This window comes from Rhinoderma darwinii, chromosome 5 (genome assembly GCF_050947455.1).
Source record: "Rhinoderma darwinii isolate aRhiDar2 chromosome 5, aRhiDar2.hap1, whole genome shotgun sequence".
NCBI lineage: Eukaryota > Metazoa > Chordata > Amphibia > Anura > Rhinodermatidae > Rhinoderma > Rhinoderma darwinii.
In genome coordinates this window covers 213,004,984-213,032,367 of record NC_134691.1, presented here as the reverse complement: position 1 = coordinate 213,032,367, position 27,384 = coordinate 213,004,984, and the positions used below count along the sequence as shown (strand labels likewise).

Genomic DNA, 27,384 nt, shown 5'->3' with positions numbered 1-27,384 from the left:
TGCGTAAAAGAAGCTCTGTGGAAGGCCAGGAACATCCTGATTTTTAAGCACGATGTTTTATCTGTTGACGATGTTTTAGGTCTTTGTTTTAGCGAGATGTACATTTATTATTTATTAGATAAAAAAAGAAATGCCACCCTTTCAAATAAATGGTTTGTAAAAGAATGGAACTCCAATATATAAGAATTTGCCACCATGTCCCCTTTTATGTGTTTTTATGTAAATTGATTTTATTACTGTAATTCATTGTAAAAAGCTGTAATTTATTGTAAATGTTTTTGAATTTTAAGTAATAAATCATTGACACCCCCGCGAGGGGGTAGCCAACTGAAAAAAAAAAAAAAAAAAAAAAAAAAAATCTGTTCTTATCAGTTTAATATCTGATACGTCCCCTATCTGGGGACCATATATTAAATGGATTTTTAGAACAGGGAGATGGAAATAGAGCTTGCTCTGTCCACTCCACGCATTGACCTGGTATTGCAGTATTTCCAGGACCGGTGCACCCTTCCCTTATGTGTTTACTAAAATCAGATTCCAAAAGTGCTATTTGTGTTTGCTATTGTTTTTGTCTTTCTGAAGGGATCTCCCCTTTTAATCCCATTATTTCAACACCTGTTGGACAATGCATTTGTACAGTCATGTGTGATAATGAGCTCATTGATTAAATGCAATTAATGAATAGATTGCCACCTCTTGTTGTGTGTCGTCTGTGTTTCTGTATTTCCGGCATTTCACATTGGAACAGCTCATTCACCTTCCTTGTCTTCTCTCCGCCCTCCCTTTTAGGTAAGTTAAAGAGCTGCACCTGAGCCAGCCACTGATTGATTGATTGATTGATTGATTGATTGATTGATTGATTGATTGATTGATTGATGCAGCACCACAGTCAAATAGTGGAGTGGAGTAGGGGAACAGCAAACAGCCAATAAAGCAGCCCGCCCGCCCGCTCGCCTGCCCGCCACAATGGACCTACCTGTGTACACTAGATGGATGTGATGGAATGTACTGTCGTCCCTACATTTCAAGAAGAAGTAAGAATTGCAGTTGCAACAAAGCCTTGCTTGCCTACAAAGAGAGCAGCAATTTGGATTTGTTACTATGTTACCTAGAAGAATAACAAACTGTGCAAGGATGGAGGTTGTAGGAGCAAGGAGAAGTTGTCTGTAAAGTTGGTGGATGCCTATTTTCCACTTTGCAGTCCCTTGTCTCCCTCTTGTGGCCTCCTGGAGGCAACTAGCTGTGCAAAAAAAGACAGCCTGGCGGCCGGCTGTTGCAGTGTTGCCCTCTCAGGCAACACTGAGTGACTGACTGAGCCTCACCGTCTTATATAAAGTTCAGACGGAACTTTGCACGTGTCATAGTGGAGCCCTCAGGATTCCAGAGCCAGCTTTCTGACATCATAATGGGGCCTCAGAGATAAAAGCCTGGGCCCAGGCAGTGTTGGTCAGTGCTGCTCAGCAGGCAGCACCGGACTGGACTGGATTAAAGCTGATACAAGGTGTGAAGGAACAAGGGGTGGCTGTGGGCATGCACTTGCTGCCGCTGCCAGTGTTTATCTGCATGGCAGGAGGGCATTTGGGCGTTGCCAGGAAGGCGTTTTTATGTAGATTCCTCCTCTTTCAGCACTGCATTGTGGTGCAAGCAAAAGAAGCAAATCCTGTCTTGCTTCCTCTCCGGCCTTTATTCACCTCCCGCTTAGTAGCTGTGAGTGTGTGCGCGCCTGCAGGGCCCCGTGGAATTGCCTAGGAGTAGGCTGAATCGCTGCAAGGGGTGAACAGCAGTATTAGGCAGGCTCGGTCAACGCCAGGCCCATTCGGGTTATCGCTTCTCGGCCTTTTGGCTAAGACCAAGTGTATTTATACAGGAGGTTTTTAGTCAGAAGGTGCTCAGGTACCCTCTCTCTCGGCCTCGGGGGATCGTCCAGGTTCGCCTGGACTTCACCCCCGTGCTGCTATTTGGGAGAGAGGCTTAGTCCTGAGCAACGAGTTGCGATCCCCCCCCCAGCCCTTTGGTAAGTCTCAGGACCCCATAGGGCGCAGCAATTGCTGTGCGGTTCGGCCTGGCCACGGAAATGGCAGGCGAGCCTGATGCGGTGCCGGTGTATGCCCGGCTAAGGAACTCTGCCCGATTTATCGTGGCAGAGGGTGGAGGCGGTCCACGTGGCGTAAAGTTCTTGGTCCACAAGATCCTGGAAGAACTACTGGCGGTCCACAAGAATGAGATTCTGGCTATCCAGGACTACCCGAAACGAGGAATTTTCGACGTCACCTTTATGGGAGAAGGAATCCTCCGTGATGCCATGGACCGAGCTGAGAGGAGAAAAGGTGAACTCGTGGTAGCGGGAGTCCAGGTAGTAGAACATGCCTTCGAAATTACGAAACTCGTGGTGATTAAAATGTACTCCCCATATGTGAAGGATATGGAAGTGGCAGCATTCTTAGCTGCCTACTTCAAGAATGTCAAACTGTTGGGGAGAGTTATGAACGAGTGTGGAGTGTGGACCGTCAAGTGGAAGTTTTTAGTAACATTGATAAAGGACCCCTCCACCCAGGAAACGAGATTACCACCGGCTCGTTTTAAAATTGGAAATGTGAATGGCGACCTCTATTTTTCAGGGATGCCAAACTTCTGCAGGGCCTGCGGTACTTATGGACATACCAGTTTTAACTGCGATGTCACCTGTAGAAACTGTGGAAGCAAAGAGCACAATATGAGAGAGTGCTCACAAGAGAAAAAATGTAATTTTTGCCAAAAAACTGGTCATTTGTACTATTCTTGTCCCCATAGGTACCGAGGCGAAGAAAATGAGCAACCCGAGGCGCCCCCACGTGCTCCACCAGCAGACCAGTCCCACCCCCGGGGAGAGGAGCATGCCGGGGCCGCGAAGGAGCAGCGAGGCACCTGGGCTTCAGTGGTGCGGAGTAATGGAGCCAAAGCAGGTGCCTCGCAGCCAGCAACCTCTGAGGAAAGGAAGGAGCCCAGCGCCAATGACAAAAGGCAAGCTAAGCGGAAGGCGGAAAAGGAGCAGGCCACCAATGATACTGTGGCATCCCAGAGGGCTGGTTGTCCAGTGGGTGCCGGGCCTGCTCCTGTACCTGGGTCTCAGGAGTCTGACTCCGAGCAGGAGAACTGGGTAGCGGTGGGTCCCCGAAAAAAGGGAAAACAGGAGCGTGCTGGTAGGAGGGAATCAGGGGAGGAGAGGATGGACACATACGTGAAGAAAAGTGAGGCTCCTCCTAGGACCACCTCCTCGCCTGACCTGGTGAGGAGGGTGGGCACTGTTCCCTCCCAGATACCGGACACCCCGCCGTGTGCGCAACCTCCCCCTCTAAGACGGCGTCAACAGAGCCTGGGGGGAGAGGCGGGGCCCTTGGGGGACCCACCCGAAATGGACCTACGTGGTCACCCAGTGGAGACCCAGGTGACGCTAAGCGAGAGTGGGCTCCCCTTGTACGAGATAAGAGTTGCTGGCACGGCTCTCAGTGAAGGTAGTTCCTCTCCCTTTTCGTCCCTCTTTGCAGGCGATTCGGACGAGGGTGGGGATATGAGCGCAAACGAGAGTTCTGGTAATGCTGGTGGAGGAAATGTCTGATTTTAAGTTCCACGAATATTTATTATTTTAAAATCAAGACGCTATTTTAATCTCCACAATGTCAGAAGTAAAGGGAATCTCCCTCAACGTGAGGGGCGCCAAGTCCAAAGTTAGAAGGGTTGCTCTCTTCAGCTTTTTAGCTGGCCTGGCAGCCTCTGTTTTTTTCCTGCAGGAGTGCGGCATTCCCCATATGATGAAGTACCATAAATACCAAGAGGATTGGAAGTATGGTCCATCAGTCTGGTCTGGATCTAACGAGTCCAGATCAGCAGGGGTCGCCATTCTTTTTAAGGGAAACGTTTTAATCGATTTTATCCAAGAGATTCTTCCAGGACGTATTTTATTGGTTAAGGCTTTTATTGACGGTGTGAAATGGCAGTTTTTAAATTTTTACGGCTCACCAGATAAAAATGAAAGAGCAGAAATGTTAGCGATTTTACCTCTTTTTATTAACACGACTGAGCCTTTTATCCTCGCAGGTGATTTTAATTGTATCCTGAGGGGGGAACGCCGGCTTACCAGCGCTACAAGCAGAAACTATGACAAGACCTCTGGACTGCTCAAAGATATGGTGGGTGATTTTAAATTAAAAGACGTTTATAAAGAGTGTAACAGGAGCAGTCCAGAGGAAGCCGGCGTTACCTGGAGCAACGCCACCTGTAGCTCCAGGATAGATTTTATATTTTGTAATGAGAATCTACTGCCTTTTAAATGTGAAGTTTTAACCAATGTTTTTTCTGATCACAAGCTTTTATCATTTTATGTAAAGCGTGATTTTAATAACATTATTAGTAAAAAGTCCTGGAAGTTAAATGTTTCCCTTTTAGATGATCCACAGGTTTTTACAGATTTTATTGAATTTTACAAAGAGAGTAGGCGGGTGAGAGACACACGGGCTCCCATCACCGCATGGTGGGAGAAAATGAAAAGGAAAATAAAAGAATTTTTTATTAAAAAAAGCGTGGCGAAAGCTAGAGAGAAGCAAGCTTTTTTTAAAATTCTCAACACCCGCCTACAGACCCTGTACAAGATGAGAGAGCATGAGATAGAGGTACAAGACGACATCACCAACTTAAAAAAAGAGATAGCTCAGTGCCTGGAGCAGAAAGGTAAAGAAATTATATTTCGTTCTAAAGTACAGCACGTGGAAGAGAACGAGACCTGCTCCAGGTACTTTTTTAAGAAAATGAACAATAAAAAAGCTATTCTTAAAAATATTGATGGGGTGTCGGATGTACAGGGTCTTTTAAGTAAAGTTCATGAGTTTTATACTGACCTTTTTAATGTGAAAACTGTGGATCGTGATTTTATGCGTGACTCGCTGAAGGAGATTACCACTGTTTTAGACCCTGTCTCCCAGAATTTTTTATTGCAGGAACTGTCGGAGCAGGAGATTTTAGAGACAGTGAAGAGTTTTAAAGCAGGTAAAGTTCCTGGCCCGGACGGTATACCCAGCGAGTTTTATGTCAAATTTTATGATATTTTAAAAGATGATCTCTTAAACCTTTTTACCGAAGTCTTTCATTCCAAGATGCTGCCTAAGTCCTGGCGGAAGGGTGAGGTCTCCTTGCTATACAAGAAAGGTGACATCGCAGTTTTAGAGAATTGGAGACCAATAACCCTTCTGAATAGTGACTACAAAATAATGGCAAAACTATGCGCAAACCGTTTAAAAGCCATAGTACCCCACATCATACACTCTAACCAGGTGTGTGGGGTGCCAGGCCGCAGCATCTGGGATAATATTAATTTAATAAAAGATGCGATTGAAGACACAAAATCTAGAAACGGAAAATTAGCCATTTTATCCATAGATTTTCAAAAAGCTTTCGACCGAGTATCGCACTTTTATCTTTTTAAGGTTTTAGAGCGGATGGGTATACCTGAAGGTTTTTTATTATCTATTAAAGCCTTTTATAAAGATTGCACAAGCAAAATTTTAGTAAATGGTTTTAAGACACAGGACGTTCTTTTAAACTCTGGGGTGAAGCAGGGGTGTCCCTTGTCCCCACTGCTTTTCATATGTGCACTAGAGCCTCTGCTATGCGCAATACGCCGGGACAAACAGATACGTGGAGTCCCCCTGCCAGGGGGAGGCGGCATAGAGGCTAAAGCAGTGGGGTACATGGATGATGTGGCGATACTTTGTAGGGACACCCTCTCGCTTCAGAAAGCCCTAAAACAAATTGAGTTTTATTGCTGTGCTTCCGGTTTTAGAATAAACTTCAGCAAAAGTAATATTTTAAGCATAGGAAGCATGGTTTTTAGAGACGTACCCGTTCCTGTGTCAGATACTATTAAAGTTTTAGGTATCTCCTTCAGTGAGCACGACAATGGTTTTATAAGTTGGGACATGGTGGCGCAGAAGGTAAACAATAAAATTTGTATGTGGAATATGAGGAAACTCACTATGGAGGGAAAAATTTTAATCATAAAAATGGTCATTTTACCCCTCCTTTTATACACAAGCATGGTGTTCCCTCCCCCAACAGTTTTATTACGAAAAATAACAAAAGCATGTTTTACCTTCTTTTGGAGTTCCAGGATGGAGAAATTGAAACGAGAAACGGTAATAAAGTCCAAACCAAAGGGTGGCAAAGATTTTCCTGATTTTAATAGGTTTCTTTTAATTAAGTTCTTTAGTTTCTGTTTTAATTCCCTTTTTAAAGAGCACTATTGGTCTTACTTTTTACGTTTTAATACTGGGTTTTTTATGCGGAGGTTTGGTTGGTTCAACATAATTTTATCCTCACCATACGCTTTTAAATTACCAGCGAATTACGTAATTTTAGAAAAAATAGTGGCTCTCTTCAATTTAAAAGGGAAGACCGTGAACGAACTTAAAAACAGCAAGAAAATAATTAAAGACCTGAGAGAGAGCGAGACGGTCAGCAATGTAGAGAATTTTAATACGCAACGATGTGCTTTTATTTTCAAAATGGTTAATGTGTTTTATCTTTTTAATGCACAGATGGACCTGGCCTGGAGCTGCGTTCATCAATGTCTTCCATGCCGGGCATTCCAGTACAGAAGAGGATTCGCGAGGTCTGCCGTCTGCCCGAGGGAAGGCTGCCAGGCCGAGGAAACTATAAGACATATTTTTTGGACATGTGACTTTGCAAAACAATTTTGGAAAAAAATATTCCCTCTTTTGGTGAAGATGGCAGACCTAAAGGACTTAAACTATGAAGATATTTTATATGGACTTTTTGGATGCCCAACCGCGAGTCAGAAGATAATTGCATGGAAGACGATGAATTGCGCCAAAGAAGCTCTATGGAAGGCCAGGAACATCCTCCTTTTTAAGCACGACGTTTTATCGGTTGATGATGTTTTAGGTCTTTGTTTTAGTGAGATGTATATTTATTTTTTACTAGACAAAAAAAGGAATGCCACCCTTCTAAATAAATGGTTTGTGACTGACTGGAACTCCAAATAAATAAAGATTTGCCCCATGTCCCTCTACAAAAATTTTATGAAAATTTGATTTTACTATTGTTACAATGTAAAAATTCTTTGTATTTATCTATGTAACTGAAATGTGTTTTATTGTAAAATTGAAATTTTTATAAATAAATCATTGACACCCCCGCGAGGGGGTAGCCAACTGAAAAAATCTGTTCTTATCAGTTTAATATCTGATACGTCCCCTATCTGGGGACCATATATTAAATGGATTTTTAGAACAGGGAGATGGAAATAGAGCTTGCTCTGTCCACTCCACGCATTGACCTGGTATTGCAGTATTTCCAGGACCGGTGCACCCTTCCCTTATGTGTTTACTAAAATCAGATTCCAAAAGTGCTATTTGTGTTTGCTATTGTTTTTGTCTTTCTGAAGGGATCTCCCCTTTTAATCCCATTATTTCAACACCTGTTGGACAATGCATTTGTACAGTCATGTGTGATAATGAGCTCATTGATTAAATGCAATTAATGAATAGATTGCCACCTCTTGTTGTGTGTCGTCTGTGTTTCTGTATTTCCGGCATTTCACATTGGAACAGCTCATTCACCTTCCTTGTCTTCTCTCCGCCCTCCCTTTTAGGTAAGTTAAAGAGCTGCACCTGAGCCAGCCACTGATTGATTGATTGATTGATTGATTGATTGATTGATTGATTGATGCAGCACCACAGTCAAATAGTGGAGTGGAGTAGGGGAACAGCAAACAGCCAATAAAGCAGCCCGCCCGCCCGCTCGCCTGCCCGCCACAATGGACCTACCTGTGTACACTAGATGGATGTGATGGAATGTACTGTCGTCCCTACATTTCAAGAAGAAGTAAGAATTGCAGTTGCAACAAAGCCTTGCTTGCCTACAAAGAGAGCAGCAATTTGGATTTGTTACTATGTTACCTAGAAGAATAACAAACTGTGCAAGGATGGAGGTTGTAGGAGCAAGGAGAAGTTGTCTGTAAAGTTGGTGGATGCCTATTTTCCACTTTGCAGTCCCTTGTCTCCCTCTTGTGGCCTCCTGGAGGCAACTAGCTGTGAAAAAAAAGACAGCCTGGCGGCCGGCTGTTGCAGTGTTGCCCTCTCAGGCAACACTGAGTGACTGACTGAGCCTCACCGTCTTATATAAAGTTCAGACGGAACTTTGCACGTGTCATAGTGGAGCCCTCAGGATTCCAGAGCCAGCTTTCTGACATCATAATGGGGCCTCAGAGATAAAAGCCTGGGCCCAGGCAGTGTTGGTCAGTGCTGCTCAGCAGGCAGCACCGGACTGGACTGGATTAAAGCTGATACAAGGTGTGAAGGAACAAGGGGTGGCTGTGGGCATGCACTTGCTGCCGCTGCCAGTGTTTATCTGCATGGCAGGAGGGCATTTGGGCGTTGCCAGGAAGGCGTTTTTATGTAGATTCCTCCTCTTTCAGCACTGCATTGTGGTGCAAGCAAAAGAAGCAAATCCTGTCTTGCTTCCTCTCCGGCCTTTATTCACCTCCCGCTTAGTAGCTGTGAGTGTGTGCGCGCCTGCAAGGCCCCGTGGAATTGCCTAGGAGTAGGCTGAATCGCTGCAAGGGGTGAACAGCAGTATTAGGCAGGCTCGGTCAACGCCAGGCCCATTCGGGTTATCGCTTCTCGGCCTTTTGGCTTCGATCTGTAGTGGGTTGAAGTCAGAGGGCAAGGTGCACTGGTGGAAACCTACCTGCTCGGCCTTTTCGGTTTTCGGACCGAACTGCTGCTATTGAGGGGTGGCTGAAAGCTGGTGTGCCTTTTTCTTTGGAGGATCTGGAACCTATTCGTGGAGGGATTCTTTCGCTGGACGTGTGGATTTCGTGTTTTCCATTGGAATCAGGAGGCGATCGAGCTCTTTTCAAGGGCTTTTTTTCGTGCTGTGGAGGAAGAAAAAATTCGTTGGAATATGGCTTATGGAAGGAGAACACCAGGAGAATGGCGAGGATTTCAGGATAATCGGCCTGACTTCTTTGATGATAAGTATGGCTTAAAGGATACTATTCGGTTCTTCGTGTCCCCAGAAGTCCGACAAGAAAAAAATCTAAGGTACCTTTATGACAAAATACTAATACCGGTTATGGAATTGGAGAAGAAGAACTTCTTTTGTATACAAACCTTCTTCTCTAGGGGAATTTATGATGTGACTTTGGAAACAAATGCATTATGCGAAAAGGCATACACCCTTTATGAAGCTAATAAGGGGCGAGATGTTTTTAAGGGGATAAAAATTGCCCCATTGTTTCAATTTCAGGCAAAATTGTTAACCATACAAATGTATAGTCCATTTATAACGGACCAAGAGGTGGAATCATACCTCTGGAATTTTTGTGAAAAACTCTCCCTAAAGCAACATGGGATGACGGATTTCGGAGTGTGGAATGGAAAGCGAGTATATTATGCTACGTTTAAAAAAGATCCACAGGAAGAAGGAGGAGTCTGTAGGCCCCCGCTGTGGTGTTTATAAATCGTAGTAGAGGATATTTATTTTTTTCAGGGATGCCTCCCTATTGCAGAAGTTGCAAGAAATACGGCCACAGTGATGATAACTGTAAACGCTGTATGGACTGCCCGATGAGTATTCATCAAGAGGCAGATTGTCCAAAACGTATGGAAGAAATACCTGAACCACAGCAAGTTGAAGAGGTAATGGAGGAGGTTCAGGAGGAGGTTCAGGAGGAGGTTCAGGAGGAGGTTCAGGAGGAGGAAAGAGAGTGTACGGAGAAAGAGAGGAAGGAGAAGGAGAGAAAGGAGAAGAGACGAGAGGGAAAAGAAAAGAGGCAAGAGAAAAAAGAAACTAGGAAGGAAAAAGAGGAAAAGAAAAAAGTAAAAGAAAAAGTGGAAAAAATACCTGCAGTAGTGGTAACCCAGGGATCTGAAGCTGGGGGATCTGGACAAACAGAAGGTATCACTGTAGTGAGGGAAACCCCTTCAGATAGTCCTGTGGAAAAGGAGGGCCTTACTGAAGAGGTAATGGAAACGACATTAGGTAATTTGAAAAGATCTTTAGATGATGAAGCAGAGGCGAAACGTGGAAATATTAGTGGTGAAAAAAGAAGAGTGATAGAAATTTTGGAAGTCGTGTCACCCTTAAGCTCTGTTAGTTCGGAGGCTTTGAGGATAAACGAGTATCCTTCTACCACTGATGAGGGCGGGGGAGATAGCCCTGGAATTGTCATTAAAAGATGATCAGTATAGCTTCCCTGAATGTTCAGGGGTTAAAAAATTCAAAAAAGAGAGTTGCTTTATATGACTTTTTTAATAATGAAGCTTATGATTTCATTTTTTTACAAGAATGTAATATAGAGAAAAGTATGTGTTATGAGTTCTATAAAAAATATTGGAAAGGAAAAGCCTTTTTTTCAGGAGGTAATGAGCAAAAGAGCGATGGAGTAGGTTTTTTATGTAGTAAGGAGTGGAAAGTGGAGAAAATTCAAGAGATTTATCCGGGGAGGATAATGATGATAGAAGTGAAGAAGACTAATAAAAAAATCAAATGTTTCTGTGTGTATGGATACACAGAGAAGAGTAAGAGAATCCAGCTCTTTGAAATTCTGCAGTTGTTCCTTACAGGTTCGGACCCTATTATAATTGGAGGAGACTTTAACTGCCATCTGGAAAATAAGAAAGATGGTTCAGTATCATGCCTAAAAGGAATTCTCTCATCAAGTAATTTAAAAGATATGTGGGAAATATGTGGCAAAAAGAAAGAAGATGAATTTACATGGAGTAGGAAAAACTCTAGGTCTAGAATAGACTATTTTTTTGTATCAGAGCATTTTAAAGGGTCATCTTTTAAAACTGATTTTAACTGTTTTTCCGATCATAGATTGATCAAATGTACGTTAGAATGTGAGAGAATGGAAAGCAAAAAATCTTCACATTGGAAATTGAATACAAAACTATTAGAAGATGAGAACGTAAAATCGGAATTTGGTTCATTCTATAAAAAGTTGCAGTGTAGGAAAAGCAGTTTTAAGGATGTTTTTGAATGGTGGGAGTTCGTAAAATCTCAGATCAAAACATTTTTCATTCGTATTAGTAAAAGAAAGGCGAGAGAGAGAGTGGAATTATATGAATCTCTAAATACGAAACTCCAGTGTTTTTATGTCTTGAAAAAGAGTGGTGTAATGATGGATGATGAGATTGAAGGCATTAAAAGCCAAATTAATAGAAGTTTGTATGAAAAAGGAAGGGAAATCATATTTAATTCGAGAGTAAAAATTTTGGAATGTGATGAAAAATGCTCAAAGTTCTTCTTTAAAAAAATCATCAATAAGAGAGATTATATTGACAAGTTGGAGGGAGAGGTGGTTTTGGAAGGTAAATTGAAAAAGGCACATGAGTTTTATGATAACTTATTTTCTGAAAAAAAAAGTGATGGTTCTTTAAGGGACCACTTTATCAGTCAACTAGATAAAAATTTTAATAAAGAAGAAATAGGTCTTTTATCTGAAGATTTTACTGAAAATGAAATTTATAATACTGTTAATAGCTTTTCAAATGGGAAAACACCTGGTTTGGATGGTTTACCGATAGAGTTCTATAGGGTCTTTTGGAAGTTGGTGGGTGTGGATTTTTGTGATATCATTTTTAGGGTGCTATCCTCTTTTAAAATGCCAATATCATGGTCTGAAGGGTTAATTGTTTTACTTTTTAAGAAAGGGGATAAAGAAATGATAAAGAATTGGAGGCCTATAACGTTACTAAACATGGATTATAAAATTTATGCAAAATTATTTGCTAATCGTTTGAAAAAAGTAATCTCATCGGTAATTGAGGAGGATCAGACATGTGCTGTGCCAGGGAGAAAAATTACAGATTCATTACTCTTGATTAGAGATGTATTATGGGATTTTAAAGATCGTGATCAGGATTTGGCATTGATCTCATTAGATTTCGAAAAAGCATATGATAGAATTTCCCATTTGTTTTTATTTCAGGTTTTAAAAAAGCTTGGTTGTCCTGATATGTTTATTAAGTGTATTAAGAGTTTATATTCTAGTTGTTTCAGTAAAATTTCAGTGAATGGCTTTTTATCGGAAAAGGTTAAAATGAATTGTGGAGTGAAGCAAGGGTGTCCTTTGTCGCCAATACTCTTTATTTGTGCCGTGGAACCACTTTTATGTGCAATAAGAAGGGATAAAGTTATTGATGGTGTTTTTATACCAGGGAATAAAAATGAGCGAGTTAAAATTGTGGCATATATGGATGACATTACGGTTTTAGTTAGAAGTTTGAGAGGGTTTAATAGGGTATTACGAGTAGTTGAATGGTTTAATGGTGCATCTGGTTTTAAAATAAACTGGGAAAAATCAGGGGTTTTATTGATAGGGAATCTTAAGTTGGAAAGGGAATGTAAATTATTAAGTGTAGTAGATATGAAAATTCTAGGTATTCATTTCTCACAAAACTGTGGAAGTATAAAAAATTGGGAATCTCTCTTGGAAAGGGTTAAAAAGAAGGTGGATTTTTGGAAACTAAGGTGCCTATCAATGGAAGGGAAAATCTTAGTGATTAAACAAGTTCTATTGCCTCTGATTTTATATGTATCTGCTGTTTTTATGCCCTCAAACATTATGATGAAAAGAATTATTAAGGTATGTTTTAACTTCTTTTGGGGTTCAAAAATGGAGAGAGTAAGGAGAGTAGAGTTATATAAATCAAAAGGAAATGGTGGTAAGGGTTTCCCTGATCTTAGACAGTTTTTATTTTGTAAGTATTTATCACAGTGTATTAGTATCCTATGTGGACCTGAATCAAAGTTGAGAGCCTTTGTAATATATAATTTTGGTTTTTTCATAAGGAAGTATAAATGGATCAATATAGATCTAAAGAGACCATATAGGTGGTTGCCTCCAGAGAACTATTTAATCTTAGAGAAAATTATAAGAGAGTTCAATCTGGCAGAAGAAGGAAAAGAGGTTCTTATTAATCATAAAAAAATATTAAAAGTCTTAGAGGGTAGAACCATTTGCAGCCCGATTGAACGGTTTACTCCCCAGGTAGTTAAAAACATTTGGAAATGTGTTAACCATCTTTGTTTGTCTAATGATCACAAAGATCTATTATGGTGTATGATAAAGGATTGTTTACCAACAAAGGATTTCCAATATAAAAGACGACTGAATCGGAATAGCCAATGTCCTAGAAGTGGTTGTATTGATGATGAAACCACAATGCATGTTTTCTGGAATTGTGATTTTGCACAAAAAGTGTGGAAAAAGATAAGTAAGTTGGTGAGCATGGTGAGTAAAGTTAACTATTTTAATTTTAACTTGATATTTTATGGAATTGGAATCGGGGAAAATGAGTTTCAAATAGTTTGGCTGATCTTAGCATCAGTTAAAATGGCGCTATGGAGGTCCAGGAATATTTTACTATTTAAAAGGGATGCTTTAACTGTTGATGATTGCATACGTCTAAGCCTAAATTATTTATTTATCTATTTTTGGAAAGAAAAGAAAGAACTAGGAATAGAGAAAGCAGAAGAAAAATGGAAGCAAAAGAAATGGAATTCTGTAATGGGAGTGTAGAATAGATATTTAGGGGGAAATAATGTATAAATATACTTACCTTTTACGATGATGATGTGAGTCTTGAGATCTGTGAAGAGAAAAAGATGGTGATTTTAAGTTTTGAGACTTGTGATCTGAGTAAAAAAAAAAAAAAAAAAAAAAAAAAAAAAATCTGTTCTTATCAGTTTAATATCTGATACGTCCCCTATCTGGGGACCATATATTAAATGGATTTTTAGAACAGGGAGATGGAAATAGAGCTTGCTCTGTCCACTCCACACATTGACCTGGTATTGCAGTATTTCCAGGACCGGTGCACCCTTCCCTTATGTGTTTACTAAAATCAGATTCCAAAAGTGCTATTTGTGTTTGCTATTGTTTTTGTCTTTCTGAAGGGATCTCCCCTTTTAATCCCATTATTTCAACACCTGTTGGACAATGCATTTGTACAGTCATGTGTGATAATGAGCTCATTGATTAAATGCAATTAATGAATAGATTGCCACCTCTTGTTGTGTGTCGTCTGTGTTTCTGTATTTCCGGCATTTCACATTGGAACAGCTCATTCACCTTCCTTGTCTTCTCTCCGCCCTCCCTTTTAGGTAAGTTAAAGAGCTGCACCTGAGCCAGCCACTGATTGATTGATTGATTGATTGATTGATTGATTGATTGATTGATTGATTGATTGATTGATGCAGCACCACAGTCAAATAGTGGAGTGGAGTAGGGGAACAGCAAACAGCCAATAAAGCAGCCCGCTCGCCTGCCCGCCACAATGGACCTACCTGTGTACACTAGATGGATGTGATGGAATGTACTGTCGTCCCTACATTTCAAGAAGAAGTAAGAATTGCAGTTGCAACAAAGCCTTGCTTGCCTACAAAGAGAGCAGCAATTTGGATTTGTTACTATGTTACCTAGAAGAATAACAAACTGTGCAAGGATGGAGGTTGTAGGAGCAAGGAGAAGTTGTCTGTAAAGTTGGTGGATGCCTATTTTCCACTTTGCAGTCCCTTGTCTCCCTCTTGTGGCCTCCTGGAGGCAACTAGCTGTGCAAAAAAAGACAGCCTGGCGGCCGGCTGTTGCAGTGTTGCCCTCTCAGGCAACACTGAGTGACTGACTGAGCCTCACCGTCTTATATAAAGTTCAGACGGAACTTTGCACGTGTCATAGTGGAGCCCTCAGGATTCCAGAGCCAGCTTTCTGACATCATAATGGGGCCTCAGAGATAAAAGCCTGGGCCCAGGCAGTGTTGGTCAGTGCTGCTCAGCAGGCAGCACCGGACTGGACTGGATTAAAGCTGATACAAGGTGTGAAGGAACAAGGGGTGGCTGTGGGCATGCACTTGCTGCCGCTGCCAGTGTTTATCTGCATGGCAGGAGGGCATTTGGGCGTTGCCAGGAAGGCGTTTTTATGTAGATTCCTCCTCTTTCAGCACTGCATTGTGGTGCAAGCAAAAGAAGCAAATCCTGTCTTGCTTCCTCTCCGGCCTTTATTCACCTCCCGCTTAGTAGCTGTGAGTGTGTGCGCGCCTGCAGGGCCCCGTGGAATTGCCTAGGAGTAGGCTGAATCGCTGCAAGGGGTGAACAGCAGTATTAGGCAGGCTCGGTCAACGCCAGGCCCATTCGGGTTATCGCTTCTCGGCCTTTTGGCTTCGATCTGTAGTGGGTTGAAGTCAGAGGGCAAGGTGCACTGGTGGAAACCTACCTGCTCGGCCTTTTCGGTTTTCGGACCGAACTGCTGCTATTGAGGGGTGGCTGAAAGCTGGTGTGCCTTTTTCTTTGGAGGATCTGGAACCTATTCGTGGAGGGATTCTTTCGCTGGACGTGTGGATTTCGTGTTTTCCATTGGAATCAGGAGGCGATCGAGCTCTTTTCAAGGGCTTTTTTTCGTGCTGTGGAGGAAGAAAAAATTCGTTGGAATATGGCTTATGGAAGGAGAACACCAGGAGAATGGCGAGGATTTCAGGATAATCGGCCTGACTTCTTTGATGATAAGTATGGCTTAAAGGATACTATTCGGTTCTTCGTGTCCCCAGAAGTCCGACAAGAAAAAAATCTAAGGTACCTTTATGACAAAATACTAATACCGGTTATGGAATTGGAGAAGAAGAACTTCTTTTGTATACAAACCTTCTTCTCTAGGGGAATTTATGATGTGACTTTGGAAACAAATGCATTATGCGAAAAGGCATACACCCTTTATGAAGCTAATAAGGGGCGAGATGTTTTTAAGGGGATAAAAATTGCCCCATTGTTTCAATTTCAGGCAAAATTGTTAACCATACAAATGTATAGTCCATTTATAACGGACCAAGAGGTGGAATCATACCTCTGGAATTTTTGTGAAAAACTCTCCCTAAAGCAACATGGGATGACGGATTTCGGAGTGTGGAATGGAAAGCGAGTATATTATGCTACGTTTAAAAAAGATCCACAGGAAGAAGGAGGAGTCTGTAGGCCCCCGCCTGTGGTGTTTATAAATCGTAGTAGAGGATATTTTTTTTTTTTCAGGGATGCCTCCCTATTGCAGAAGTTGCAAGAAATACGGCCACAGTGATGATAACTGTAAACGCTGTATGGACTGCCCGATGAGTATTCATCAAGAGGCAGATTGTCCAAAACGTATGGAAGAAATACCTGAACCACAGCAAGTTGAAGAGGTAATGGAGGAGGTTCAGGAGGAGGTTCAGGAGGAGGTTCAGGAGGAGGTTCAGGAGGAGGAAAGAGAGTGTACGGAGAAAGAGAGGAAGGAGAAGGAGAGAAAGGAGAAGAGACGAGAGGGAAAAGAAAAGAGGCAAGAGAAAAAAGAAACTAGGAAGGAAAAAGAGGAAAAGAAAAAAGTAAAAGAAAAAGTGGAAAAAATACCTGCAGTAGTGGTAACCCAGGGATCTGAAGCTGGGGGATCTGGACAAACAGAAGGTATCACTGTAGTGAGGGAAACCCCTTCAGATAGTCCTGTGGAAAAGGAGGGCCTTACTGAAGAGGTAATGGAAACGACATTAGGTAATTTGAAAAGATCTTTAGATGATGAAGCAGAGGCGAAACGTGGAAATATTAGTGGTGAAAAAAGAAGAGTGATAGAAATTTTGGAAGTCGTGTCACCCTTAAGCTCTGTTAGTTCGGAGGCTTTGAGGATAAACGAGTATCCTTCTACCACTGATGAGGGCGGGGGAGATAGCCCTGGAATTGTCATTAAAAGATGATCAGTATAGCTTCCCTGAATGTTCAGGGGTTAAAAAATTCAAAAAAGAGAGTTGCTTTATATGACTTTTTTAATAATGAAGCTTATGATTTCATTTTTTTACAAGAATGTAATATAGAGAAAAGTATGTGTTATGAGTTCTATAAAAAATATTGGAAAGGAAAAGCCTTTTTTTCAGGAGGTAATGAGCAAAAGAGCGATGGAGTAGGTTTTTTATGTAGTAAGGAGTGGAAAGTGGAGAAAATTCAAGAGATTTATCCGGGGAGGATAATGATGATAGAAGTGAAGAAGACTAATAAAAAAATCAAATGTTTCTGTGTGTATGGATACACAGAGAAGAGTAAGAGAATCCAGCTCTTTGAAATTCTGCAGTTGTTCCTTACAGGTTCGGACCCTATTATAATTGGAGGAGACTTTAACTGCCATCTGGAAAATAAGAAAGATGGTTCAGTATCATGCCTAAAAGGAATTCTCTCATCAAGTAATTTAAAAGATATGTGGGAAATATGTGGCAAAAAGAAAGAAGATGAATTTACATGGAGTAGGAAAAACTCTAGGTCTAGAATAGACTATTTTTTTGTATCAGAGCATTTTAAAGGGTCATCTTTTAAAACTGATTTTAACTGTTTTTCCGATCATAGATTGATCAAATGTACGTTAGAATGTGAGAGAATGGAAAGCAAAAAATCTTCACATTGGAAATTGAATACAAAACTATTAGAAGATGAGAACGTAAAATCGGAATTTGGTTCATTCTATAAAAAGTTGCAGTGTAGGAAAAGCAGTTTTAAGGATGTTTTTGAATGGTGGGAGTTCGTAAAATCTCAGATCAAAACATTTTTCATTCGTATTAGTAAAAGAAAGGCGAGAGAGAGAGTGGAATTATATGAATCTCTAAATACGAAACTCCAGTGTTTTTATGTCTTGAAAAAGAGTGGTGTAATGATGGATGATGAGATTGAAGGCATTAAAAGCCAAATTAATAGAAGTTTGTATGAAAAAGGAAGGGAAATCATATTTAATTCGAGAGTAAAAATTTTGGAATGTGATGAAAAATGCTCAAAGTTCTTCTTTAAAAAAATCATCAATAAGAGAGATTATATTGACAAGTTGGAGGGAGAGGTGGTTTTGGAAGGTAAATTGAAAAAGGCACATGAGTTTTATGATAACTTATTTTCTGAAAAAAAAAGTGATGGTTCTTTAAGGGACCACTTTATCAGTCAACTAGATAAAAATTTTAATAAAGAAGAAATAGGTCTTTTATCTGAAGATTTTACTGAAAATGAAATTTATAATACTGTTAATAGCTTTTCAAATGGGAAAACACCTGGTTTGGATGGTTTACCGATAGAGTTCTATAGGGTCTTTTGGAAGTTGGTGGGTGTGGATTTTTGTGATATCATTTTTAGGGTGCTATCCTCTTTTAAAATGCCAATATCATGGTCTGAAGGGTTAATTGTTTTACTTTTTAAGAAAGGGGATAAAGAAATGATAAAGAATTGGAGGCCTATAACGTTACTAAACATGGATTATAAAATTTATGCAAAATTATTTGCTAATCGTTTGAAAAAAGTAATCTCATCGGTAATTGAGGAGGATCAGACATGTGCTGTGCCAGGGAGAAAAATTACAGATTCATTACTCTTGATTAGAGATGTATTATGGGATTTTAAAGATCGTGATCAGGATTTGGCATTGATCTCATTAGATTTCGAAAAAGCATATGATAGAATTTCCCATTTGTTTTTATTTCAGGTTTTAAAAAAGCTTGGTTGTCCTGATATGTTTATTAAGTGTATTAAGAGTTTATATTCTAGTTGTTTCAGTAAAATTTCAGTGAATGGCTTTTTATCGGAAAAGGTTAAAATGAATTGTGGAGTGAAGCAAGGGTGTCCTTTGTCGCCAATACTCTTTATTTGTGCCGTGGAACCACTTTTATGTGCAATAAGAAGGGATAAAGTTATTGATGGTGTTTTTATACCAGGGAATAAAAATGAGCGAGTTAAAATTGTGGCATATATGGATGACATTACGGTTTTAGTTAGAAGTTTGAGAGGGTTTAATAGGGTATTACGAGTAGTTGAATGGTTTAATGGTGCATCTGGTTTTAAAATAAACTGGGAAAAATCAGGGGTTTTATTGATAGGGAATCTTAAGTTGGAAAGGGAATGTAAATTATTAAGTGTAGTAGATATGAAAATTCTAGGTATTCATTTCTCACAAAACTGTGGAAGTATAAAAAATTGGGAATCTCTCTTGGAAAGGGTTAAAAAGAAGGTGGATTTTTGGAAACTAAGGTGCCTATCAATGGAAGGGAAAATCTTAGTGATTAAACAAGTTCTATTGCCTCTGATTTTATATGTATCTGCTGTTTTTATGCCCTCAAACATTATGATGAAAAGAATTATTAAGGTATGTTTTAACTTCTTTTGGGGTTCAAAAATGGAGAGAGTAAGGAGAGTAGAGTTATATAAATCAAAAGGAAATGGTGGTAAGGGTTTCCCTGATCTTAGACAGTTTTTATTTTGTAAGTATTTATCACAGTGTATTAGTATCCTATGTGGACCTGAATCAAAGTTGAGAGCCTTTGTAATATATAATTTTGGTTTTTTCATAAGGAAGTATAAATGGATCAATATAGATCTAAAGAGACCATATAGGTGGTTGCCTCCAGAGAACTATTTAATCTTAGAGAAAATTATAAGAGAGTTCAATCTGGCAGAAGAAGGAAAAGAGGTTCTTATTAATCATAAAAAAATATTAAAAGTCTTAGAGGGTAGAACCATTTGCAGCCCGATTGAACGGTTTACTCCCCAGGTAGTTAAAAACATTTGGAAATGTGTTAACCATCTTTGTTTGTCTAATGATCACAAAGATCTATTATGGTGTATGATAAAGGATTGTTTACCAACAAAGGATTTCCAATATAAAAGACGACTGAATCGGAATAGCCAATGTCCTAGAAGTGGTTGTATTGATGATGAAACCACAATGCATGTTTTCTGGAATTGTGATTTTGCACAAAAAGTGTGGAAAAAGATAAGTAAGTTGGTGAGCATGGTGAGTAAAGTTAACTATTTTAATTTTAACTTGATATTTTATGGAATTGGAATCGGGGAAAATGAGTTTCAAATAGTTTGGCTGATCTTAGCATCAGTTAAAATGGCGCTATGGAGGTCCAGGAATATTTTACTATTTAAAAGGGATGCTTTAACTGTTGATGATTGCATACGTCTAAGCCTAAATTATTTATTTATCTATTTTTGGAAAGAAAAGAAAGAACTAGGAATAGAGAAAGCAGAAGAAAAATGGAAGCAAAAGAAATGGAATTCTGTAATGGGAGTGTAGAATAGATATTTAGGGGGAAATAATGTATAAATATACTTACCTTTTACGATGATGATGTGAGTCTTGAGATCTGTGAAGAGAAAAAGATGGTGATTTTAAGTTTTGAGACTTGTGATCTGAGTAAAAAAAAAAAAAAAAAGAAAAAAAAAAAAAAAAAAAAAAAAATCTGTTCTTATCAGTTTAATATCTGATACGTCCCCTATCTGGGGACCATATATTAAATGGATTTTTAGAACAGGGAGATGGAAATAGAGCTTGCTCTGTCCACTCCACGCATTGACCTGGTATTGCAGTATTTCCAGGACCGGTGCACCCTTCCCTTATGTGTTTACTAAAATCAGATTCCAAAAGTGCTATTTGTGTTTGCTATTGTTTTTGTCTTTCTGAAGGGATCTCCCCTTTTAATCCCATTATTTCAACACCTGTTGGACAATGCATTTGTACAGTCATGTGTGATAATGAGCTCATTGATTAAATGCAATTAATGAATAGATTGCCACCTCTTGTTGTGTGTCGTCTGTGTTTCTGTATTTCCGGCATTTCACATTGGAACAGCTCATTCACCTTCCTTGTCTTCTCTCCGCCCTCCCTTTTAGGTAAGTTAAAGAGCTGCACCTGAGCCAGCCACTGATTGATTGATTGATTGATTGATTGATTGATTGATTGATTGATTGATGCAGCACCACAGTCAAATAGTGGAGTGGAGTAGGGGAACAGCAAACAGCCAATAAAGCAGCCCGCCCGCCCGCTCGCCTGCCCGCCACAATGGACCTACCTGTGTACACTAGATGGATGTGATGGAATGTACTGTCGTCCCTACATTTCAAGAAGAAGTAAGAATTGCAGTTGCAACAAAGCCTTGCTTGCCTACAAAGAGAGCAGCAATTTGGATTTGTTACTATGTTACCTAGAAGAATAACAAACTGTGCAAGGATGGAGGTTGTAGGAGCAAGGAGAAGTTGTCTGTAAAGTTGGTGGATGCCTATTTTCCACTTTGCAGTCCCTTGTCTCCCTCTTGTGGCCTCCTGGAGGCAACTAGCTGTGCAAAAAAAGACAGCCTGGCGGCCGGCTGTTGCAGTGTTGCCCTCTCAGGCAACACTGAGTGACTGACTGAGCCTCACCGTCTTATATAAAGTTCAGACGGAACTTTGCACGTGTCATAGTGGAGCCCTCAGGATTCCAGAGCCAGCTTTCTGACATCATAATGGGGCCTCAGAGATAAAAGCCTGGGCCCAGGCAGTGTTGGTCAGTGCTGCTCAGCAGGCAGCACCGGACTGGACTGGATTAAAGCTGATACAAGGTGTGAAGGAACAAGGGGTGGCTGTGGGCATGCACTTGCTGCCGCTGCCAGTGTTTATCTGCATGGCAGGAGGGCATTTGGGCGTTGCCAGGAAGGCGTTTTTATGTAGATTCCTCCTCTTTCAGCACTGCATTGTGGTGCAAGCAAAAGAAGCAAATCCTGTCTTGCTTCCTCTCCGGCCTTTATTCACCTCCCGCTTAGTAGCTGTGAGTGTGTGCGCGCCTGCAGGGCCCCGTGGAATTGCCTAGGAGTAGGCTGAATCGCTGCAAGGGGTGAACAGCAGTATTAGGCAGGCTCGGTCAACGCCAGGCCCATTCGGGTTATCGCTTCTCGGCCTTTTGGCTAAGACCAAGTGTATTTATACAGGAGGTTTTTAGTCAGAAGGTGCTCAGGTACCCTCTCTCTCGGCCTCGGGGGATCGTCCAGGTTCGCCTGGACTTCACCCCCGTGCTGCTATTTGGGAGAGAGGCTTAGTCCTGAGCAACGAGTTGCGATCCCCCCCCCAGCCCTTTGGTAAGTCTCAGGACCCCATAGGGCGCAGCAATTGCTGTGCGGTTCGGCCTGGCCACGGAAATGGCAGGCGAGCCTGATGCGGTGCCGGTGTATGCCCGGCTAAGGAACTCTGCCCGATTTATCGTGGCAGAGGGTGGAGGCGGTCCACGTGGCGTAAAGTTCTTGGTCCACAAGATCCTGGAAGAACTACTGGCGGTCCACAAGAATGAGATTCTGGCTATCCAGGACTACCCGAAACGAGGAATTTTCGACGTCACCTTTATGGGAGAAGGAATCCTCCGTGATGCCATGGACCGAGCTGAGAGGAGAAAAGGTGAACTCGTGGTAGCGGGAGTCCAGGTAGTAGAACATGCCTTCGAAATTACGAAACTCGTGGTGATTAAAATGTACTCCCCATATGTGAAGGATATGGAAGTGGCAGCATTCTTAGCTGCCTACTTCAAGAATGTCAAACTGTTGGGGAGAGTTATGAACGAGTGTGGAGTGTGGACCGTCAAGTGGAAGTTTTTAGTAACATTGATAAAGGACCCCTCCACCCAGGAAACGAGATTACCACCGGCTCGTTTTAAAATTGGAAATGTGAATGGCGACCTCTATTTTTCAGGGATGCCAAACTTCTGCAGGGCCTGCGGTACTTATGGACATACCAGTTTTAACTGCGATGTCACCTGTAGAAACTGTGGAAGCAAAGAGCACAATATGAGAGAGTGCTCACAAGAGAAAAAATGTAATTTTTGCCAAAAAACTGGTCATTTGTACTATTCTTGTCCCCATAGGTACCGAGGCGAAGAAAATGAGCAACCCGAGGCGCCCCCACGTGCTCCACCAGCAGACCAGTCCCACCCCCGGGGAGAGGAGCATGCCGGGGCCGCGAAGGAGCAGCGAGGCACCTGGGCTTCAGTGGTGCGGAGTAATGGAGCCAAAGCAGGTGCCTCGCAGCCAGCAACCTCTGAGGAAAGGAAGGAGCCCAGCGCCAATGACAAAAGGCAAGCTAAGCGGAAGGCGGAAAAGGAGCAGGCCACCAATGATACTGTGGCATCCCAGAGGGCTGGTTGTCCAGTGGGTGCCGGGCCTGCTCCTGTACCTGGGTCTCAGGAGTCTGACTCCGAGCAGGAGAACTGGGTAGCGGTGGGTCCCCGAAAAAAGGGAAAACAGGAGCGTGCTGGTAGGAGGGAATCAGGGGAGGAGAGGATGGACACATACGTGAAGAAAAGTGAGGCTCCTCCTAGGACCACCTCCTCGCCTGACCTGGTGAGGAGGGTGGGCACTGTTCCCTCCCAGATACCGGACACCCCGCCGTGTGCGCAACCTCCCCCTCTAAGACGGCGTCAACAGAGCCTGGGGGGAGAGGCGGGGCCCTTGGGGGACCCACCCGAAATGGACCTACGTGGTCACCCAGTGGAGACCCAGGTGACGCTAAGCGAGAGTGGGCTCCCCTTGTACGAGATAAGAGTTGCTGGCACGGCTCTCAGTGAAGGTAGTTCCTCTCCCTTTTCGTCCCTCTTTGCAGGCGATTCGGACGAGGGTGGGGATATGAGCGCAAACGAGAATTCTGGTAATGCTGGTGGAGGAAATGTCTGATTTTAAGTTCCACGAATATTTATTATTTTAAAATCAAGACGTTATTTTAATCTCCACAATGTCAGAAGTAAAGGGAATCTCCCTCAACGTGAGGGGCGCCAAGTCCAAAGTTAGAAGGGTTGCTCTCTTAAGCTTTTTAGCTGGCCTGGCAGCCTCTGTTTTTTTCCTGCAGGAGTGCGGCATTCCCCATATGATGAAGTACCATAAATACCAAGAGGATTGGAAGTATGGTCCATCAGTCTGGTCTGGATCTAACGAGTCCAGATCAGCAGGGGTCGCCATTCTTTTTAAGGGAAAAGTTTTAATCGATTTTATCCAAGAGATTCTTCCAGGACGTATTTTATTGGTTAAGGCTTTTATTGACGGTGTGAAATGGCAGTTCTTAAATTTTTATGGCTCACCTGACAAAAATGAAAGAGAAGAAATGTTAGCGATTTTACCTCTTTTTATTAACACGACTGAGCCTTTTATCCTCGCAGGTGATTTTAATTATATCCTGAGAGGGGAACGCCGGCTTACCAGTGCTACAAGCAGGAACTATGATAAGACCTCTGGACTGCTCAAAGATATGGTGGGTGATTTTAAGTTAAAAGACGTTTATAAAGAATGTAACAGGAGCAGTCCAGAGGAAGCCGGCGTTACCTGGAGCAACGCCACCTGTAGCTCCAGGATAGATTTTATATTTTGTAATGAGAATCTACTGCCTTTTAAATGTGAAGTTTTAACCAATGTTTTTTCTGATCACAAGCTTTTATCATTTTATGTAAAGCGTGATTTTAATAACATTATTAGTAAAAAGTCCTGGAAGTTAAATGTTTCCCTTTTAGATGATCCACAGGTTTTTACAGATTTTACTGAATTTTACAAAGAGAGTAGGCGGGTGAGAGACACGCGGGCTCCCATCACCACATGGTGGGAGAAAATGAAAAGGAAAATAAAAGAATTTTTTATTAAAAAAAGCGTGGCGAAAGCCAGAGAGAAGCAAGCTTTTTTTAAAATTCTCAACACCCGCCTACAGACCCTGTACAAGATGAGAGAGCACGAGATAGAGGTAAAAGACGACATCGCCAACTTAAAAAAAGAGATAGCTCAGTGCCTGGAGCAGAAAGGTAAAGAAATTATATTTCGTTCTAAAGTACAGCACGTGGAAGAGAACGAGACCTGCTCCAGGTACTTTTTTAAGAAAATGAACAATAAAAAAGCTATTCTTAAAAATATTGATGGGGTGTCGGATGTACAGGGTCTTTTAAGTAAAGTTCATGAGTTTTATACTGACCTTTTAATGTGAAAACTGTGGATCGTGATTTTATGCGTGACTCGCTGAAGGAGATTACCACTGTTTTAGACCCTGTCTCCCAGAATTTTTTATTGCAGGAACTGTCGGAGCAGGAGATTTTAGAGACAGTGAAGAGTTTTAAAGCAGGTAAAGTTCCTGGCCCGGACGGTATACCCAGCGAGTTTTATGTCAAATTTTATGACATTTTAAAAGATGATCTCTTAAACCTTTTTACTGAAGTCTTTCATTCCAAGATGCTGCCTAAGTCCTGGCGGAAGGGTGAGGTCTCCTTGCTATACAAGAAAGGTGACATCGCAGTTTTAGAGAATTGGAGACCAATAACCCTTCTGAATAGTGACTACAAAATAATGGCAAAACTATGCGCAAACCGTTTAAAAGCCATAGTACCCCACATCATACACTCTAACCAGGTGTGTGGGGTGCCAGGCCGCAGCATCTGGGATAATATTAATTTAATAAAAGATGCGATTGAAGACACAAAATCTAGAAACGGAAAATTAGCCATTTTATCCATAGATTTTCAAAAAGCTTTCGACCGAGTATCGCACTTTTATCTTTTTAAGGTTTTAGAGCGGATGGGTATACCTGAAGGTTTTTTACTATCTATTAAAGCCTTTTATAAAGATTGCACAAGCAAAATTTTAGTAAATGGTTTTAAGACACAGGACGTTCTTTTAAACTCTGGGGTGAAGCAGGGGTGTCCCTTGTCCCCACTGCTTTTCATATGTGCACTAGAGCCTCTGCTATGCGCAATACGCCGTGATAAACAAATACGTGGAGTCCCCCTGCCGGGGGGAGGCGGCATAGAGGCTAAAGCAGTGGGGTACATGGATGATGTGGCGATACTTTGTAGGGACACCCTGTCGCTTCAGAAAGCCCTAAAACAAATTGAGTTTTATTGCTGTGCTTCCGGTTTTAGAATAAATTTCAGCAAAAGTAATATTTTAAGAATAGGAAGCATGGTTTTTAGAGACGTACCCGTTCCTGTGTCAGATACTATTAAAGTTTTAGGTATCTCCTTCAGTGAGCACGACAATGGTTTTATAAGTTGGGACATGGTGGCGCAGAAGGTAAACAATAAAATTTGTATGTGGAATATGAGGAAACTCACCATGGAGGGAAAAATTTTAATCATAAAAATGGTCATTTTACCCCTTCTTTTATATACAAGCATGGTGTTCCCTCCCCCAACAGTTTTATTACGAAAAATAACAAAAGCATGTTTTACCTTCTTTTGGAGTTCCAGGATGGAGAAATTGAAACGAGAAACGGTAATAAAGTCCAAACCAAAGGGTGGCAAAGATTTTCCTGATTTTAATAGGTTTCTTTTAATTAAGTTCTTTAGTTTCTGTTTTAATTCCCTTTTTAAAGAGCACTATTGGTCTTACTTTTTACGTTTTAATACTGGGTTTTTTATGCGGAGGTTTGGTTGGTTTAACATAATTTTATCCTCACCATACGCTTTTAAATTACCAGCTAACTACGTAATTTTAGAAAAAATAGTGGCTCTCTTCAATTTAAAAGGGAAGACCGTGAATGAACTTAAGAATAGCAAAAAACTAATAAAAGACCTGAGAGAGAGCGAGACGGTCAGCAATGTGGAGAATTTTAATACACAACGATGTGCTTTTATTTTCAAAATGATTAATGTGTTTTATCTTTTTAATACACAGATGGACCTGGCCTGGAGCTGCGTTCATCAATGTCTTCCATGCCGGGCATTCCAGTACAGAAGAGGATTCGCGAGGTCTGCCGTCTGCCCGAGGGAAGGCTGCCAGGCCGAGGAGACGATAAGACATATTTTTTGGACATGTGACTTTGCAAAAGAATTTTGGAAAAAAATATTCCCTCTTTTGGTGAAGATGGCAGACCTAAAGGACTTAAACTATGAGGATATTTTATATGGACTTTTTGGATGCCCAACCGCGAATCAGAAAATAATTGCATTGAAGACGATGAATTGCGCCAAAGAAGCTCTATGGAAGGCCAGGAACATCCTCCTTTTTAAGCACGACGTTTTATCGGTTGATGATGTTTTAGGTCTTTGTTTTAGTGAGATGTATATTTATTTTTTATTAGACAAAAAAAGGAATGCCACCCTTCTAAATAAATGGTTTGTGACTGACTGGAACTCCAAATAAATAAAGATTTGCCCCATGTCCCCCTACATAAATTTTAAGGAAATTTGATTTTACTATTGTTACAATGTAAAAAATTTTTTTATCTATCTATGTAACCAAAAAGTATTTTATTGTAAAATTGTATTTTTTTATCAATAAATCATTGACACCCCTGCAAAGGGGTAGCCAACTGAAAAAAAAAATCTGTTCTTATCAGTTTAATATCTGATACGTCCCCTATCTGGGGACCATATATTAAATGGATTTTTAGAACAGGGAGATGGAAATAGAGCTTGCTCTGTCCACTCCACGCATTGACCTGGTATTGCAGTATTTCCAGGACCGGTGCACCCTTCCCTTATGTGTTTACTAAAATCAGATTCCAAAAGTGCTATTTGTGTTTGCTATTGTTTTTGTCTTTCTGAAGGGATCTCCCCTTTTAATCCCATTATTTCAA

General features: G+C 41.2%; 2 non-coding genes and 3 pseudogenes across 2 annotated transcripts; all 5 read left to right on the top strand.

Annotated features, from left to right (window-relative positions):
* Positions 1-294: 294 nt before the first annotated feature.
* LOC142654319 (U2 spliceosomal RNA) lies at positions 295-511 on the top strand (annotated as a pseudogene).
* A 6,660-nt stretch (positions 512-7,171) lies between these two features.
* On the top strand, positions 7,172-7,364 carry LOC142654065 (U2 spliceosomal RNA). Its single transcript, XR_012848856.1, has one exon. It is a non-coding gene; the product is annotated as a U2 spliceosomal RNA (small nuclear RNA).
* Positions 7,365-13,677: 6,313 nt separating this feature from the next.
* On the top strand, positions 13,678-13,888 carry LOC142654337 (U2 spliceosomal RNA; annotated as a pseudogene).
* A 6,323-nt stretch (positions 13,889-20,211) lies between these two features.
* On the top strand, positions 20,212-20,434 carry LOC142654342 (U2 spliceosomal RNA; annotated as a pseudogene).
* A 6,661-nt stretch (positions 20,435-27,095) lies between these two features.
* On the top strand, positions 27,096-27,283 carry LOC142654158 (U2 spliceosomal RNA). The gene has a single exon (XR_012848903.1). It is a non-coding gene; the product is annotated as a U2 spliceosomal RNA (small nuclear RNA).
* Positions 27,284-27,384: the final 101 nt, after the last annotated feature.